The sequence below is a fragment of the Macaca nemestrina genome, chromosome 19 (genome assembly GCF_043159975.1).
Source record: "Macaca nemestrina isolate mMacNem1 chromosome 19, mMacNem.hap1, whole genome shotgun sequence".
In the NCBI taxonomy this organism is placed as follows: Eukaryota; Metazoa; Chordata; class Mammalia; order Primates; family Cercopithecidae; genus Macaca; species Macaca nemestrina.
Window position 1 is genome coordinate 71,800,959 of NC_092143.1, and position 15,270 is coordinate 71,816,228.

The following is a 15,270-nucleotide window of genomic DNA, read 5'->3' on the forward strand; positions in this document are numbered from 1 at the left end:
ATAACCCTTTGCCACTTTCAAGCACTCCACAAATATTAACTAATTAATCCATTTCATAAAAGAGGAGGTTTTTGGCTCTGTCTTGGCAGCCTAACTTTCCAGTCTCAATATCAGTTAGTCACAGAGCCCAGGGACATTGTATTAACCTTATTAACATATTTTTTTAAGGCCAGAATTCCAGATGTAGAAAGAAACAGCTAAACTTGGCTCACCTCAACTGACCACCAGCTGGGGGCTTCCGCCTCTGCTCTTGTAATAGCATTAGTAGAGCTCTTCATCTGCTAATCCCCAGAAAGAGGGTATTGTGGTGGGAAGCCGAGAATCTTGGACTTGGATTTCATAGACAAGGAGCTTTTAAAAAAGAAAAATTAGTTTTCTAAGTGAGGTATATAAAAGCCCCTATTATCTTTTGTCACTATCATTTCATAAAAAAGGCAGAAATTTTTAAAAATTATACTTCAAGTTCTAGGGTACATATGCACAACGTGCAGGTTTGTTACATATGTATACATGTGCCATGTTGGTGTGCTGCACCCATTAACTCATCATTTACATTAGGTATATCTCCTAATGCTATCTCTCTCTCCTCACCCCATCCCACAACAGGCCCTAGTGTGTGATGTTCCCTACCCTGTGTCCAAGTGTTCTCATTGTTCAATTCCCACCTATGAGTGAGAACATGCAGTGTTTGATTTTCTATCCTTGTGATAGTTTGCTCAGAATGATGGTTTCCAGCTTCATCCATGTCCCTTCAAAGGACATGAACTCATCCTTTTTTATGGCTGCATAGTATTCCATGGTGTATATGTGCCACATTTTCTTAATTCAGTCTGTCATCGATGGACATTTGAGTTGGTTCCAAGTCTTTGCTATTGTGAATAGTGCCGCAATAAACATATGTGTGCATGTGTCTTTATAGCAGCATGATTTATAATCCTTTGGGTATATCACCAGTAATGGGATGGCTGGGTCAAATGGTATTTCTAGTTCTAGATCCTTGAGGAATTGCCACACTGTCTTCCACAATGATTGAACTGGTTCACAGTCCCACCAACAGTGTAAAAGTGTTCCTATTTCTCCACATCCTCTCCAGCACCTGTTGTTTCCTGACTTTTTAATGATTGCCATTTTGACTGGTGTGAGATGGTATCTCACTGTGGTTTTGATTTGCATTTCTCTGACGGCCAGTGATGATGAGCATTTTTTTCATGTGTCTGTTGGCTGTATGAATGTCTTCTTTTGAGAAGTATCTGTTCATATTCTTTGCCCACATTTTGATGGGGTTGTTTGATTTTTTCTTGTAAGTTTTTTTAAGTTCTTTGTAGATTCTGGATATTAGCCCTTTGTCAGATGGGTAGATTGTAAAATTTTTCTCCCATTCTGTAGGTTGCCTGTTCACTCTGATGGTAGTTTCTTTTACTGTGCAGAAGCTCTTTAGTTTAATTAGATCCTATTTGTCAATTTGGGCTGTTGTTGCCATTGCTTTTGGTGTTTTAGTCATGAAGTCTTTGCCCATGCCTATGTCCTGAATGGTATTGCCTAGGTTTTCTTCTAGGGATTTTATGGTTTTAGGTCTAACATTTAAATCTTTAATCCATCTTGAATTAATTTTTGTATAAGGTGTAAGGAAGGGATCCAGTTTTAGCTTTCTGCAGATGGCTAGCCAGTTTTCCCAGCATCAAAGGCAGGAAATTTTAACAGAACAAAATAAGCAAGATACTCTTGGGGTTTCGGACACCTTTGAAAAGAGTATGTTCAGCTTCATGGAAATCTACATTTTTTTTTTACTGTTTGCCTCCAACAGGTCCTCATAGACTGGGTCTGGTAGGTGGGTTAGGAGTGGATCACTGGGAGAGGCCCATACCTTAGTGGTCCTGGTACCCACTTAGCCCTAGAAGGAAAGGGGCCAGGGCTATTTTATCAGTATACCTTATGCTGCATGTAATGCTTAGCACATATTAGGGACATAATAAATGTTTGTTGAGCAAAGTAACAAATATGATTATCTGTCTGTGATCTTGGCCAAGTCACAGCATCGCTGGGGCTCAGATCTCTACAATTAGATCTGTGCAATCTTATCTGCACAATTGGAGAGTCATATCACATGGCATCCAACTTCCTTTCCATTCAAACAAACAAATGAACAAACAAAAATCTAGGTTTAGAAAGCATTAGTAGAGTGTTTTTGGTTCCTTTTCTGTTTTTAAGGATAATTCAACTTTTTGGACCACGATGACTTTTTCAGAGGTCTGTTGCAATGTTTATCTACCAAATGAAGGCGTTGACTCTTTATAGGGAAATCTTGGTTTTCACTGGCCACAGTTGAGGAAGGGACCCTTGACAACTGAGTTGGTGCTTTAAAAAAATAAGTGTTGGGGGATGAGAGAAGACTATTATAATTTTTATTTAGGGGCCTAGGAATCAACATTAAACAACTGTTTTTTTTTTCTTTTCCTAGACAGCATTTCTGAAAAAGATAATTTCATTACCCGTTTTGTTATTATTATTTTTAAGTGTCCCATGGTCACTATATATAATTGAGTTGGAAGGTCTGATAAATCTTTGATGAATAATACAACAGTCCCCCTAGCTTATACATATTTCAAAGCCAGTTAAATCCCAGGAGCCGGCGGCAGGCGAAGGGTTGAATACACATTATGTGTCTCCTTCCACATTCCTACTCAATCCACTCTCTTTAGTGGAAAGCTTCTTTTTGTCATGATCAGCCAGAGGTGAAGAATGAAGAAGAGATGGATTTTCATTAAGAATGGAGCTTTGTATAAAATTTCTTCATCTGCCTGAACATCTGATAGGAGCAGGGCTTTGAAAATGATCTCAGATCAGATTCTATATGCATTTTGATTTTGAATGATCCTGAGTTATGCGAATGTCTTCCCTAGTTATGGCTAATGTTTAGCTAAAAAAGAATTCTTCAGACAACATTAATATGGGTTGTCTGCTTCCTAAAACAATAACCATGGTCTGCATCCTGTATGTTTCTTTGGGAATATAGATAATTCATTTTTCAATTAGGAAATTTCATATGCCTTAAAAGTTTTTTATTAACATTTCACGGCATTGTTTCTAGCTTAGATATGGATAGAACCTAATGACGCTCTTATTTGGCATTAGAGAAGCTAACTAGATATTATGACATCTTCAGCCTATTGTTTCAAGTGGAAGAGCTGTTTATTTAGACACTGACAAATTGAATGTATTTTTTAAAAATGCGATTTATCAATTTTGATGCTTTTTTTTTTTGAGATGGAGTCTCACTCTGTTGCCCAGGCTGGAGTGCAGTGGCACAATCTTGGCTCACTGCAACCTCTGCCTCCCCAGTTCAAGTGATTCTCCTGCCTCAGCCTCGCTAGTAGCTGGGATTACAGGTGTGTGCCACCACTCCTGGCTAATTTTTGCATTTTTTTTTTTTTTTAGTAGAGATGGGGTTTCACCATGTTGACCAGGCTGGTCTCCAACTTCTGACCTCAGGTGATCTGCCCACCTCAGCCTCCCAAAATGTTGGGATTACAGGCATGAGCCACTGTGCCTGGCCAGTGCTATTTCTCTAAGACAGAATGAGGCTTCCTGTTTGCAGAGAATGTCCAGCCTATCCTGTGTCACTCTACTCCCAAGGGAAGCCTGGCTCCATCCTTGATGGCTTTTGCTTGGCTTGGTGCTAGACTACTCTTGGACACATTTTTCCCAAGCTGGGATGAGAACCCAACCTCTATTGATGTCACTATAGACTCTGATCTGTGAGTGTATTTGTGAATGGGAGGGAGATAGAAAATCTCCACTGGGCTTCCCTAGTCTCTGCTCAGCTCAGTTCTGCATCCACATAGCCTCTCCTCTATTCTCATGGGTTTGTGAGGTGGTTTGCGAAAGCCAGTGTGAAGTCTGAGATGTTTACCATTGCTGGAGGGGATGTTGTGGGTAACAGAGGAGCTCTTTGATTTGGTTTCCGAAGTTGACTGTACTATTTGCTTGCTATGCAAACTCAAATAAGTTACTTGGCTGCTGTCAACCTCAGTTTGATCATCTGTAAATTTGAAATAAACGTATATACTTTATGGGATGAAGACTGAGCCCTCTAATCAGAACCAGAATCACTTGTGTTTTCATGGTCCTAAGAAATTCCTTTCCCCGGATGCATAAGCTAAAATTCTGTGACGGTTAACATGAAACTATGACTTGCTGGCTCTTTGAAGCCCTGCCCCTATGAGGACCTGTGAACTGCATGCTAGAATTAAGATGGCCCAGCAGGAGGATGGAGTTTTAAAAATGTCCCCATTGAAGTCTCCCTGATTTCATTTACAGTCTGCTTAAGCAGTCTGGAGCTGGGAGGAACTTCTTTTTCACTAAAGATTCCCACATTCGACCCACCCTAAAGCAGAAAGAAAGTTCTGCATTAAGTTTTCCTTGCTGCTGTGAAGTGCAGCACAGCCATGGGTGGGAATAGAACAAAGACAGTGAAAGCTGGGAAATGCTGTTCTTATCGATGTTCAGGCACAATTAGGTTTGTTGCTCGCCACCTCTGCCACGGGGCTTCCTGTAGTTGGTGGGTTGCACGTTCCTCCCCTTCTTCCACCACTGAGAAAGTCCTGACAGGGTTGAAGCAGGGAGAAAAGAGAAATGAGTTTTTATTTTTATTAAAAAATAGCTCTAGGTGAATTATTAAGGTCGTGAAAAAATTGAAAGTTCTTTGGAATTCCTTTTGGTATTTTATGAAAAAATGATTAAAAGGCCACATTTTCTTCACAGATGACAACTTAGATAAAGTATTTGTGTTTATTTTTGACCCCACACTGGCCATTACTCCATAGAACAAACTATCATGGCATTAACCCCACTTCTACAAGTCTACACCTACTGTTTGGGTAGTTGTGGCTAGAAATGGAGTCCCAGGATTATTCAGGCAGATTTGGTGTTTGGAGTCACTGGGAATTTAATAGGCTGGATGGTAAAGTGGGGAAGGTGGCTATTTGGTCTTCATGGTGTACTGGGTGTTATTTTGTGAGATAAGGTTATTCAGACAACAATATATTTTTGCCTGTTATAAGCAACAATAATAACTACCAATTTCAATGGCAAATAAAATAGCAGCTAAACATGCTTACTTTGTGCTAGGCACTGGTGCTCAGTGCTGTGTAATTCATTTCCTTCTTTCTTTTTTCTTTTCTTTTTTTTTTGAAACAGAGTATCACTCTGTCACTCAGGCTGGAGTGCAGTGGCACAGTCAGAGCTCACTGCATCCTCAGACTCCTGGACTCAAGGTCTCCTTCCCTCTTAGTCTCCCGAGTAACTAGGACTATAGGTGCATGCCACCACACCAGGCTAATTTCTTACTTTTTATTTTTGTAGAGATGGGGTTTGGCTATGTTGCCTAGCCTAGTCTTGAACTTCTGGCCTCAAGCAATTTTTTGCCTCAGCCTCCCAGAGTGTTGAGATTACAGGTGTGAGCCACTGCACCCAATCTTAATAATGTATTTTTAACAATTCATTATAATAATTCATTTAATTCTTCTAGTAACTCTACTTTCATTCTCATTTCACAGATGAAGAACCCTAGGTTTGGAGATGCTAAGTTATGGAGCTGTGATCATACAGTCAACCAGTGACACAGTTTGGGCCCTGGCAGTGTGCTGTCATACCTACATTCTTTAAGTACTATTTAGATTTCCAGCTATTTGATGTAAGCTGGCTTGAATTAATTTTCCCTAATGTCTGAATAACTTTTAGCCATGTAGCTAAATTTTACTGTAGATTCCCTGGTATTTTTCCAGTGTTCAATCCTCCAGACTCTTAAATGTTATTGTTATGTGTAGAAAAATGGATAGATACTGATTTAGTCATCCCATTAGATCTGCAACTTCCATAAAATTTTCATCTTGATCCAGAGTAAGAATTACATTTTTACAATATGATCTAGTATAGACATACCTAAATGTGTAATTAAAACATGACTGCCGCTTTACCCTTACTAAGTGGGACATGTTCTGATATTGTTCTATTCTATTTCATTTCTGTTCTATTTTATTAAAAACAGGTCTCTAGAGAGAGACTAAATTTCATTTCTCACTAGTGGGTCAGAGCCCACGCTTTTGAAAAACAGTTCTTTAGCTGGATAACTTTTGCCGTTCTTTAGAAATAGTCTCACAGTGTGGCGTGCAGCACCTCAGCATCCCTGTAGATAATGTTTTCAAATGGTGAGGAATTGCCAAGGTGAAATTGGCAGTAGGGCACCCGGAGGACGGTGGCATTCTCTCTCTGAAAAAGGTCAAGACTATAAACCTGGCTTGCTTTGGAGCACTGAAAACTTCAGCCTTAGAATCAGCATCCCAGCAGAATAATTATTAGCATGGCACGAAGTCCAATGAGCCAGTGAATAAAGGCTTGGAAGCCTGTTCTACGTGGGGCAAGGGTTCTTTAAGAGTGTTCAAGGATTTTTAATAGTTCCTTAAGCAGAAAGGCACCTCTCACCCTTCGGCAGCATGTTGAAGAGAACTCAAGAGTCTCATGGAGTTTGCTGGGTTGGATTCAGCTGCTGAGAAATGCTGCAGTTGTTGACTTACTGGTTGTCATGGTGTCAGGGGCCAGCAGTTACTAACAAGCATGATCAGAGTGAGGCATAAAAGTTAAAGGAAAAAAATACAGCAGTTGGGCCCAGTCTTTTTGAAATTCTCAGGCACCAGTTTTTTGTTTATTTCTTATTTTCCTGTTTGGGTGTAACAAAAAAGGGCTTAATACTACTAGTTAGTTACCATTTATCTAATGTCAACTGTAGCCTCAGTACTTGCTCATTGCCTTATGTGGATTGCTTCATTTAGGACTTAGAGAAACCCAATGGGGTAAATGATTATTCCTGTCATTTTAACAATGTGAACACTGAGGTTTAGAAAGGCCAAGTAACTTTCCAAAGATTATATAGTTAGTAAGTCATGGACATGGGATGGAACCAAGAAAATCTGAATCTAAAGTGTGCACTATGGACAGCCAAACTTCAATCTGACGATTTGACTTCCCCTCATTGGTGACTGGGAGGTGAGTTTCACAGAGAGGGAGGAGAGGTTGGTGTGGGAGGTGTCTGTCTGAGGTGACAGGGACTCAGTCTTTCTATATTGTGTGCGTCATCTTTTCTATACGTGGTGCTGTGAGTGTCTACTGTCCTGCTAGTAAAACTCCCAGTCTCTTGTTCTTTCAGATTCTCAGTGTTTGTGGAACAGGTGAACATTTTTGGATGCTGATACTCAAGTGCTTGAATTGGTAGTACTTTGATGGACTGTAGAGGTGGCCAAGGAGAGACCTGGAAAGCAGACATGGCGTTCAGGGCGGGCGGGTCTCTGAGGAGCATGCCTGGAAGCTGGCAAAGTGAAATGATCTGGATGATCTGGCAAAGCATAGGGACAAAGCAGTGGGTGACAGATGATGGAAATATGCCAGAAAGCCTGAAGACAGGGAGTGGCAATTGGGAGGGCTGAGCAGGCAAGAGCGGAGGAGCCCAGCCCTGTACTCAGATTCTGGGACTAGACTTCAGTTCCTAAGAGGCATCGTAAAGGCAGGTGAGCACCGCTGATAGAAGAACTGAACACTACTCCAGCTTGAACATTGGTCTACGGATCCTTAAATTCTCCTTGAATAGTAACAGAATTGGCCAAGAATTAGCTTAATCTTACAGCCGAGGGCTAATTGGTTCTAAATGTGGCAATGGAAACTTTGGGGATAGCATGCTTTGTTGTCCTCATGTTGAAAATGGAGACACAGATGACTTTGCCCAGAGAAGCATTTCTGCTGAGCAAAATGTGCCAGGAGGAGAGGTTAAATGCTAAAAGCAAAAATGTTATGACAGAAAAAAAATCCAACAGTTTGTGTTTTTGATTTTTTTTTTTTTTTGAGACGAAGTCTTACTCTGTTGCCCAGGCTGGAGTGCAGTGGCGTGATCTTGGCTCACTGCAACCTCTGCCTCCTGGGTTGGAGCAATTCTCCTGCCTCAGCCTTCTGAGTTGCTGGGATTACAGGTGTGCACCACCACATCTGGCTAATTTTTGTATTTTTCGTAGAGATAGGGTTTCGCCACTTTGGCCAGGCTGGTCTTGAACTCCTGACCTCAGGTGATCCACCCACCTCGGCCTCCCAAAGTGCTGGGATTACAGGCGTGAGCCACTATGCCCGGTCAATTTTTTTTTTGAAAGGAATGACAAAGTCCTGGCAGGGACTGAAAAATAAGAGTGTGTGTGTGTGTGTGTGTGTGTGTGTGTGCAGGAGGATGTAAGGAACTAGGAAAGTGATTAGGAAGCTTTTCCTTAAAAGACAGCCTCCAAACCATTTGAAAGTGAGAACAGCAACAATAACTATGATTTAATAATCATTAACTCTTTTAAGTATGCTCAATGAATGCAGAAGATTAAATTATTTTAAGAGATTTGAAATTATTTCAACTTATTTGGCTGCTGTATATTTCATTTTGTGGCCTAGGGCAAATGACTATGCAAACTCCAGTTGTAGTTCTTTGAAAGGAAGTGGATAGTTGGACATTGATGACTGATCCTACGCTCTTTGGCTCACCTTTAGAATTGTATCACCACGTGCTCTCTGCCCGGCTGTGGAGGGTGCTCCTTTAGCTTCTTATCAGAACCCTGTGGGAAAGATCCTGGATCAAACATTTCTGTTGTGGAGAAGATTCCATCAATAGTGCTTTTCATTTGTTCTTTATTTTACTTTTTTCTCAAGAAGATGGCCACACACAGAGAGAATCATACTTTTAATTCATAGAGGAACATTGCCATCTGGATGAAAGATTACATTCTGAAGTCTCAATAAATGAGTTTTATTTCCAACTTTACTTGTGACTCACTCTCTAAGATGCTTTTTCTACATCTGTGAAATGGAACAATTAATCTCCACCTGTGTCACAGTAGTGTTAGAAAAAATGTGTTACAAAATGCCTGCAGTATACTTCCAGCTTCTTTTGGAGGAGTATAAAATATTACCATTATGTGGAACTGATAAATCTTAGTATACGAGTGTGAATTTTTATAGCATTACAGCATGATACATGGAGATGAAACTGACAAATTTAGGTTATCATATATACTGACATAGATTCTCTGGATAATAAAATAGTTTCCCGAAAGAAATTTTGAGTATCAAGAACAAAATAAAAATAAATATTTAAACACAGTATTCACAAATTCTTAAATATTCTTAGCACGAATACCCTAGGCTAGTGTTTTCCAAACCATATTTATAATGCTATTTTTATTGTTTATTATAATAAATTGCATGAGAAATTAAAAGGTAGTCAATGAAGAATATGTTTGGTGCTCAAATAAGTTTGAGAAATGCTAGGTTGAATAAACAAAGTTCAACAGATTTCTGTCTGTGCATTTTGCTTCTCCAAAAGTGAAGAATGGTTTACAGCATTTCAAAACTACTTTGACAAGCGAATACAGTTGGGAAAAGTTGTTATGGATCAGAAACAAATGTAAAAGCACTTATGTTTAAAATGACTGCTCAGTTTTTGGTTGCTTAAGTGTCCTTGGTAATTAGTAATACTGAGAATAAATTATCTTGCTACTTTTGTATACTCGCTAAGTTAATTTAAAAATAATATATTAATATCTGTTAATAATTGTGAGATTTTTAACAGCCTGACTACATACATGAGGATACTGACTATATGATATATGATTCTATTCTTATATCCACAAATATTCTATATGTTTATATAAATTATATACATTCTATTTATACATACATATAAAATTATGATTCTATTTATGATTAATATATGATTCTATTTATATAGATTAGATTAATATATGATTCTATTTATATAGATTATACATTGTATATATGCATATATGAAGAGGGTTTAATCCTATTGAGTTGTTTTCTGGGACTCGTTTCTGTCCATGTTCAAATTTATCCTTCCTTTTCTATGTGTTTATAAATTGTATAGAAACGGGAAGTAGAGGATTTTAGGGGAAGAAGCAATAAGTATTATTAATGGAAGCCTCATAAGTCATGCAGGTTATGTTAATTTCTTAGTTGTGAGGTATGAAAAAAATCACTTTTTGCTCCTTGAAATTAAAGAAAACTTTGTAAAAAGCCATGATATTCAAGGTTGTTTCAGAACATAATGATAGACTTGTCAAGGAACATCAAGATCCTAAAATATTCTGTCATTAGATGTTGTCTGTGTTTGGCAAGGGTTATGAAAGCTCTGGCTGGAGAAAAATGTTTTTGACTTGGCTCCTTGGAGACTTGCTGGTTGAAGTAGCTACGAAATTTAACAGCGCCCCCTGGAGGCTAGCATCGGAACTGTCACCGGTATAATTTCGTTATTGTTTTTAACTTTTCAGTTAAAAAACTTTTAACTTTCCAGTTAAAAAAGAAAGCAAGCGTTCTTTGGCTGTCTCTGTGCCGATGCAGAGGGCACAACTGCTCTGTGGCACAGCCTCTGTGATCTGCTGCCGCGTGAGGGTCCTGTCATCTTGTCTTTCCGTTGCTTCTTCCTTCAGGGCACCAGGGACACCACCAAAATGGTTTTAGCTGATGATTGTGTTGCTCCAGTCTCTTGGGTTGTGCACGGATTGTTTTGAATAGGATGAGAAAGCTCTTCTTCTCAAATGAACACTCTTTCTCTAATGAGAATGTGATCAACATTTAAAATCTCTCCCGGGGAAGGAACTGAGAAGGAAACATTTTTTCTTTTTTTTCCTCGGGAGTTTTATGACTTATCTGCCAAGAACGTGAAGTGTGGGGGATACTCAGACATTTTACTCCAAAAGCCATTTCAGAAGGCCTGATTTTGGAAAAACATTTTCTATCTGACAGTTTGTGCTGCTTCTATCTTTTCATTTCCAGGTATGAAATGAGGTATGGTTTACATAAGTGCCACTGCTGCTCACTCCACACAGAGCTGTTAATAAGAATGAATTGTTATTTTTGGAAACAGTTTGGACTGTTTATCCAAAGGAGATAAATATTAAATAGTTTTTCATCAAACAGAATATGTATGTATTAAAGACAAGCATCATATATCCCAAAAAGAATATGAAGTAAAGAAAAAACAACCAAGGTTGTAAACTGAAATGATTTTTATTATTGGTTAGGTTTGTTTGGGATTTAGTGTTTTTGGGTCTTTCTCTGTTGCACAGGCTGGAGTGCAGTGGTGTGCTCACAGCTCACTGCAGCCTCGAACTCCTTGGCTCATGAGATCCTCCCACCTTAGTCTCCTGAGTAGCTAAGCACCAGTGTGCTCCACTATGCCTATTTTTAAATTTTTTTTCTTTTTTTGTGGAGACGAGAGTCTTGCTATGTTGCCCAGGCTGGTCTTGAATTTCTAGCATCAAGCATAGATCTTTTTAATGATAGCCTTCTTCTCTGAGTGTCATAGGCATGATGCATGGAGTGTTTGCATGTGGGACAGAGTCCTGGCTCTGTCACTTTCAGTCCAGTGACCTTGAACAAGTTGTTTGCGCTCTCTGTTATCTGTAAAAGAGGAATAAAACGATCCGTCCAGTCCACATTTTAGAATTCACATTGTGTTAAAATCCTATGTACTTAGAATACAGTTAAGGACCAAACCACTGTGTGTTTGTGTTGTTGTTATTTTTCTAATGCTTTGTGTAGTGTGGAAACTGATTGGTTTCTGGTGTCTTTGGCAACAGCAGTAAGTAGTAGAACAGTGAAAAAGGAGCATTTATGCTGTTCTCCAGCAGCATAAATGAGGATGCAGGCAATTTGGAGCCGTGTCCCACAGCAAATTGTCTTTGCTGATGAAGGAAGAATTTGCACCTGGCAAGAGAAACGGACAGGGGGACTATTTTAAAGACCCTTCAGACAACATTACTAGAGAGTAACACTTTATTTGAGCTGTACAGATGAACGGAGTTAAGTCCATACCTGAGGAGCTATTGGTGGCAGAGTACTGTACAGGCATTTATCTTAAGATGAGTTCGGCATGGGGCTGGAGTGGGGCTGGTGGCCTGGGGGATGTCAGAGAGCACTGGTGAGCAGTAAATTGATGATGGATCGGGAAGCATGCCGGGTTGAGGAGCATGCTGATACAACCAGTCTCTCCTTTTGCCCCCCAAATACAAGTCTGCAAGTGATCAAAAGTGGGCTATATTTAAATAATTGGCAAACAAAAATTGTAAAGTTTTTGCATTGAAAGGTCAGTGCTGGTAAGATAAAGTGTCTTGTAAATTAAGATTTTAAGAAATGCATTAAAATGTTTTACAATTACTTTCTGAGATTTCTGTATATCACACTAAAATTTTTTATATCATGTTAATCAAAGTTATTGACCTGGTAAGAAAATAAATCCTTGTCTTTAGACAAAGCCTCTTTGGACTTACAGAACAAATAAAGGCAAGAATATTTAAAAAATAGCACCAAACAACCAGATTTCATTGTCTATACTGACTATCCAGTGATGCTGCTTAAGTGAGACACAGTTCTTAGCTGTTGGCTAAGCAGGGATTTAATTTAATTTGATAAGAAATAGGCAGTTAAAGCAGTTGATTTCTTCCTTGTCTGGCAACTGCTTTATATTTGCCCACATTTTATAAAAGAATTTTGTGCTACTGGCAGTGTGAGGAGCTTGGCACAGTCTCTAGTACATATTAAGCTCTCAATACATGGTCATTAGCAATATTATTAATTATAAGTATTCGCTGTCATCATCAGCGCATGTAAGTCCAAGTGGAAGGGCAAGGGGAGCTGGCTTTACGGACAACTAGATCCAGCATATCAAACATGATCTTTCTAATTTCTGCCTCTGCTTGGCAACTTCATTCTCTCCTGACAGCTGCTTCTCCGCTCAGCTGGGGACATGGCAGCAGCGGCTCTGTCTTCTCACCTTTGTTGTAACCAGACAGATAAAGACACAATTCTCCATCAGCTCAGGCAGAAAAGAACCCTGATTGGTCTGGTGCAGCTCATGTGCTCACATTTTGGACCAATTACCAATCAGCTTCATTGCAACATTTTGTAAGTTGTAAAGACACATGAGAATACATGGTGTTATAATTGTTAACATCATTATTGTTTTATTATCTCTCGCTTCTGTAACTGGCTCACTGCTACTTCAAAATTTGGTACAGATGTGGCCTTTCCAAGAGACTTCTTTTCACCTCCTCAGAACGGCAGGTGTAGCCCTTCTTTGTGTTCCATGATACTTGGTGCTTTCCCTTGTCCTTGCATTTATTGTGCTAGGTTCAGCCCTCGACTCTGAGCTCTTTGAGGGAAGAAGATGGTTCTTCATCTATAAAATAATAATTTTGTCAATAAATATTTATTAAGTGTGCTAGAAGACAAATTTTTGTGACAGAGACACACAATTAATTATTAAGTATTATTGGGTACTTAATAAATATTTATTGACAAAATTATCATTTTCCAGATGAAGCATTGAACTAAATTCATACTGAACCAAGGATGCCCCTTGGAAGTTATTATTTAAAATAAATCCATTAACAGGGTCTGTTACCCTGTAATTTGCTTCTGCCAATCCTATGACTATATACTAACTGCACTGAGGCAAAATTATCTGAAGATCATAGCCAGAGTTAATGTTAGTTGAACACTTACTATGTGTTGGACTCCGTTCTAAGCACTTTACATGTTTTAACACACACAGTCTTTGTGAGAGTGGGTTGTTACTATTATTATTCTCATTTTACAGAGAGGGAAATGAGGCACAGAGAAATTAAGTAACATGCTTAGGGGCACCCAGCTAATACATACATGACGGGAATGGATTTCAAATGCAATTAATCTGGTTTGAGAGCCTAGACTCTGAATTACAGGCTGCTAGTGTGTAATGTTTCCTGAAATGAATTTTAATCATATAATATCCACACAGACACACCTTTTTGTTGGTAGTAAGGGAGCAAACTCTCTAATTCTTTCTTCTCTACTTTGAACTGATCTCAATCACTCACATCAGCACCACCACCACCAATATTAAAAGAAACCTGCTAAGCTAGCCTATTAAGTGTAGGATACAGTGGTAGGTACAGGAACAAGAGGTTCATGACATATCCTTTGCCTTCAAAGAGCTTAAGCCTGGGCGTGGTGGCTCACACCTGTAATCCCAGTACTTTGGGAGGCCGAGGCAGGCGGATCGCCTGAGGTCAGGAGTTCGAGACCAGCCTGGCCAACATGGTGAAACCCCATCTCTATTAAAAATACAAAAATTAGCTGGGTGTGGTGGCAGGCACCTGTAATCCCAGCTACTGGGGAGGCTGAGGCAGGAGAATCACTTGAACCCGGGAGGCAGAGGTTGCAGTGAGCCAAGATCATACCACTGTACTCCAGCCTGGGGACAAGAGTGAGACTTCATCTCAAAAAAATAACAAAGCTTAAAATCCTGGTAGAAATATGGCCCATATACATAGGAAGATAAATACCTTTCTGGATAGTCTGTGCTAAACACAAAATGAAATACAGACGATAAAGTGTTTGGGAGTGGTTACAGCATTTTAAAAAGTGGCAGAAAAATCTGGATTGAAACCCGTGAGATGAGGCACACTCCAGTAGACTGTCAATTCCTCAAAGATCATGGCAATGTCTTAGTAATCTCAGGATAAACACAGTGTCTGCTGCTGTGCAGGGCAGACCCTTGTCTGTGTTGTGAAGTGAATTGGATCCTAGCTGTGTTACTTACAGCACGCCAGCTGCCTTCTCTGTGCTGCAGTTGACTCATCTTCCTATTCTTGCTGTGTTCGTTATGAAGTTAACAAGCTAATCTTGTGAAAGTTGGTGGCAGAGTTCTTAGCACCCAACACTGGGTGCCCTCACTAAGTGTCTAGCACCAATCTAGGAGCTCAGGAAGGGGACATAGGCATGGGCTAATTCCAATGGCTTTGTAAAGTCATCCTGTGGGCATTTGGAGAGGAGTACCCTAGGGCTTTTCTTCGGAAGCTGCGATATGCTGTACTCAAGTGTGGTGTCTCTAGTGACAAACTTCTCCATGGGGAGGCTTGCTGTTGCAGTTGCTGACTCAGCTGGTTGTTGGAGGGCCCTGGAGATGTAAGCTGCTGGGATGAACCCAGATTTACACTCAAAACAAGGCACCATAAGTCAGCTGCCAGTTCTTCACACTTCTCCAGACTGAGCAAAGCATTGCATTGAAAAGTTGGCCCACAAAACATTTCTGGTGAATCCCAACTGGTTCATAATTTGTATATGCGACTGAAACTATGAACATTTCACGTTCTCTTACATTCTGTTCTCGCAGGCTCCTGCGATCTGCTTTTGCTT

The 15,270-nt window shown here is 39.7% G+C and overlaps 2 long non-coding RNA genes across 2 annotated transcripts in view; one reads left to right on the forward strand and one right to left on the reverse strand.

Moving 5' to 3' along the window:
• Positions 1-231: 231 nt before the first annotated feature.
• Positions 232-15,270, reverse strand: part of LOC105464598 (uncharacterized) — a 33,327-nt gene continuing 18,288 nt past the window's right edge. Inside the window, exons 2-3 of the long non-coding RNA XR_011617053.1 lie at positions 4,384-4,601; positions 232-351 (exon numbers count right to left, since the gene is read on the reverse strand). This is a non-coding gene — a long non-coding RNA (uncharacterized lncRNA). The remainder of the gene's footprint in view (positions 352-4,383; positions 4,602-15,270) is intronic.
• Positions 9,843-15,270, forward strand: part of LOC105464603 (uncharacterized) — an 87,285-nt gene continuing 81,857 nt past the window's right edge. The window contains exon 1 of the long non-coding RNA XR_011617052.1: positions 9,843-10,866. This is a non-coding gene — a long non-coding RNA (uncharacterized lncRNA). The remainder of the gene's footprint in view (positions 10,867-15,270) is intronic.